A 4,042-nucleotide genomic window follows, 5' to 3' on the forward strand; every position below is an offset into this window, starting at 1 on the left:
AAGTGGCTCAATCCTGTGAAAAGACAAACTGGGCTGTCTTCCATATCATTGAGAACATTTGAGTGATTAAAAGTATCTTCAGTCTCCTCTTTACTTGGCAGCTGCCCTGATAACTAAGGTATTGTATAAACTGTGATCAGTCACTGCTGCCCCTGCCGTTAACAGCAGTTGCTGTTGCCATTTCATTAAACTCAGTGTGTATGCAGTATGTGCAGACCAGGCCTCCAGATGGGTCTCCTAGGAGCCATGCCTATTTTATGAATCTTAGGCTGGAGATGGAATCTTAGGTGAGAGATGAGATTTTATCATATGTTCAGGTCAAGTAAGAAAATAATGTCTCTGGCCATTTGTGCAAACACAGAATTTGGCACCCCAGTAAGTTTTCTTTGGATAAGGCTTAGGTACAGACAGACTTTCAGGCATCAGAGGAGGGGTCAGGATTTTTTCTTTTTGAATCATTGTCTTGAATCTTCATATCTTCTGCTTCAGCAGTGCTTTAGATGCCCAAATGTGGTTTTTATAACTTGTCCTTAAGGAATTATGAGACTAATTGTCATGTCTGTTTTGCCAAATGTGTAGTGTCTATGTCCTGTATAGAGTACTGGAATCTTTATGAGACTTCTGCAGTAAGATGAGACCAGAATAGACAAAGTTCTTCATCTTATTTTTACTGATTGGAAAATCTACCTCTTTATCAAGAGCTCAGGGCAAAAAGCAAATGGTTTGGTGCAAGATCATTCCACAAGTTGAAAGAAATCTCTTGTCATTTTTTCTAGTGGAGTCACAAGATCTGGAACACATCAGCCTTCAGCAGATGAAGAGACTTCAGCCCAACATGATCTTTCCAGGCTGTTTCATTTAACCAAAGATAAAAATTATTCCTTGACACTCTATTCATTCTAGTCTTGCATTTTCAATGCCCCAGTTTTTAATACAGGGTTCCTGCAGTATTCTGAAATTTCATTCTTTCTGAAATAATGTATACAGGTAACTTGGGCAAGTAACAGCATAGGTCTTCTCACTTCTCCTCTCTTCTCCCTTCAGAATAGTAGTTTACGTTACTTTGATGCAGTGTGCCTTACAGTATATCTCCTTGTTAGCTTACTAAACAGTCAAGGATCTACATCTTTCATTACCTACAACTTGAAGATAATTAATTGTAGCCCTCAATATTCTGTCTCCCAAGTGATCACACTTAGTTCAGCTTATAACAGGAAAAGCATAAACAAGCATTTTTTCACTTAAATGCTGCAGAAAAAGCTGACCTCAGAGCTCAAACAAGGATCTGGCCTCAGTACATTGCTGGATCTCTCCCCAGTGCTTTGGATTGTCCCCTCAGGTGACTGATGGAAAGTGTGGTAACCCAAAGTTTCTATGGCAAACATTGGATATGGAAATGTGGAGCTAAGTCAGTAGACGACAACTTCAGAGAAAAGAACGTTTCATTGTCTGGTCCATGAGTATATGTCAATGATGCAGACTGACTGGCTCAGAGTTCAGGAAGTTCTTGCATTTTTCTGTTTTGGTCTCAATGATTTCCTTCCTTTTCGAGGAAAGTATGTCTATTGAAAGTCTAGTCTGTAATGGTATTGATTACAGCTGTTGTTCACAGGCATAACTATTTTAGGTGGGATGAAACCAGTACAAGAAATGTAGCCAAAGAATTTGCCGACAATACCAGGTCAACAGTCCTTGTCTTGTCTTCTGCATTTTCAGTGAAGTCCTCTGGTTAGAGGTCCACCAGATATACTTAATACAAACCAAAAAATCAGCAAACCCCACAAAGATTAACAGTTAATAGAAGTTAGTTCCTGCTAAGGCCTCTTCATTGCAAGCAGTTAAAGTTTGCAGGAATGAAGCAATGCATATATCATGTAACAGTGAACAAAAGATCTAGAACAAAGGGTCTGGTTATTTACCTGCTTAGACTTGACAGTAGCTTCTAGAGATTTTTACCAAAGTAAATTTCAATTCTCAAGGTAGCTTCCTGAGCTGTACAAAGATGTGATAAGGTGATTTCTGAATGAGAAGGATTTGCCCAGACCCTGAACTGGCAGTAATATTTTCTCAAAATTTTAGTTTCTTGAGCAAGCATGGTTCAGGTTTTTGACAAATATTTTTCCTTCGGGAAGAATGCAAAAAGTGCACACTCAAATTCAGAGTTCCAGAATCTTGAAAGGACTCCGGTATTTCGAGGTATCTCTGCATGATGTCTGTGCCACAATTACCATGGCTTAGCACCACTTGGCAAGTTGTAACAAGGTCATTTTTTTGGTAGTATTCCTGAAAGCAAACAGCTTTGAGTAAGCAGAAGGAACCTATTGCCCCTCAAGCTTATATGCCATTTCTCCAGCCCAATAAACACTTTGGGAATTCTAGAACTCTTTTGAACACTATAGCTTGAGATTTGACCTTTGTCAGCTTTTGATCAAGGACTAAATTTTTATTTCCACAGCAGTTCAGCAACTTTCTCTCAAGGTCTTTGATCTTTACAGATAAGATCCCATATTTGTACCGCAGCTATTCACTTACCATTCATGTGGTGTTTAGGGACCCTTACTCAGATCAATACCGTCTGATCAATGGGCAAATATTGAGATGAGCCAGAACAGGCTTGCAGGAATTTCCTGTGGAAGAATGACAACAGCTCTAATGTGACTGTTAAACATAACTGAGTGTCCAATGACTCACTTGAGCATCATTTGCAAGTGCATGTACTGGAAGAGATGTGACACTGGGGCAAGACTAAACCAACTCACAAAATAGATTGTCACAGAAATATTTTTCTAATGAAAACTGCTACATGTAAGATTCATCATTGTAGATGCTTCTGTGTTAGATACAAGGAGCAGATTGCTGAGGACAAATTGGACATTTTTAAGAGGCTCACTGTGATCTGGTGACAATGTCTGTTATTTAATGATGGTATCAAATAATAAGATAATCATTGTCACTTGGCTTAGCGAGGCTTTGACAAATCTCTTGGGTGCTGCTGTTTCAAACCTGTTGTAACTGTGTTTATAGGTGTCAGACTGAAAATTTAGGAAGAGTATTTAAGGAGGAGATAAAATATTTATCAAACTTCCTGACAAAGTATTAGGTATTCTGTTTGCTTCTTCAGATTTTTTTTTTCAGGACTGTATAATATTTTGGGCTTCTGGGTCAATGGCAGAGAGCAAGTCAGATCCTTTTCCAACTTATTTTTTTTCAATTTTGATGCTCACCCAGACCCCTTAGATTTGATTTTCCATTTGCTTCAATTAGAAGCAGCATGAAAAATAAATAGGTCTGGGGTTGTAACTCTGTAAGCAGAAACAATGGAGGCTAAGACCCTACTTTTTACTCAACTCTTTCACTGATAATATAAAACTTACTATTAGCAGAGCTTCCACTATTGCCCCATGCTAATACCATACAACAGGTTTATTGTATTAAAGACACCTTCTGTAGAGCTGCTTGTACAGTACACTGATTTAGAGTATCTTTATTTAGGGGCTGCTTCTTGGAAGAGGAAAGAATTGTTTCAAACAGGAGAGGGGATGGTCTCTAATTTATTTATCAATTTTAAAAGAAAATAAAATCTTTCCTCATAAGTTCAGAAGGAAGACTCCACTTAATAAATTAACTGACTTTATTTACACTTCATTCAAAAAAGATACACTGAACATGCTGGTGGTGTTACACAATGTTTAGCTTGTATAGTCCAAACTTTGTGTAGATCATGTGTGAGGCTCTGGCATTTCCTTTCTAATGATTTTTAATATCTTCCAGTTCATGCTGCTGGAGCATTTAAAAACTCCTGCACCTCATATTTATTATTCTCTATTTCACTCTAGGGTGCCTTCAGCATTATCAAAAAGGACAAGTTGTTTATTGGCTCTCTTCAATATGTGAGTGTATCTTTAACAGTGAAATTTGGTGGATGCTCAGGGATTACTCTTCCCTGGAACAAGGAGTTCCAGGGTGCAGCTGGGTGTTATTCAGGATGAGAACTAGGAAGGCTCTTGGGACAGCTGCCTCACTGCCATAGGACTAACTGAGA

General features: G+C 38.5%; 1 long non-coding RNA gene across 1 annotated transcript; it reads left to right on the forward strand.

Annotated features, from left to right (window-relative positions):
• The first annotated feature begins 202 nt into the window (after window positions 1-202).
• LOC147653487 (uncharacterized) lies at window positions 203-893 on the forward strand. Its single transcript, XR_015286253.1, has 2 exons — window positions 203-287; window positions 777-893. It is a non-coding gene; the product is annotated as an uncharacterized LOC147653487 (long non-coding RNA).
• Window positions 894-4,042: the final 3,149 nt, after the last annotated feature.

This window comes from Cyanistes caeruleus, chromosome 4 (assembly GCF_971803275.1).
Source record: "Cyanistes caeruleus chromosome 4, bCyaCae1.hap1.1, whole genome shotgun sequence".
Classification (NCBI taxonomy): Eukaryota; Metazoa; Chordata; class Aves; order Passeriformes; family Paridae; genus Cyanistes; species Cyanistes caeruleus.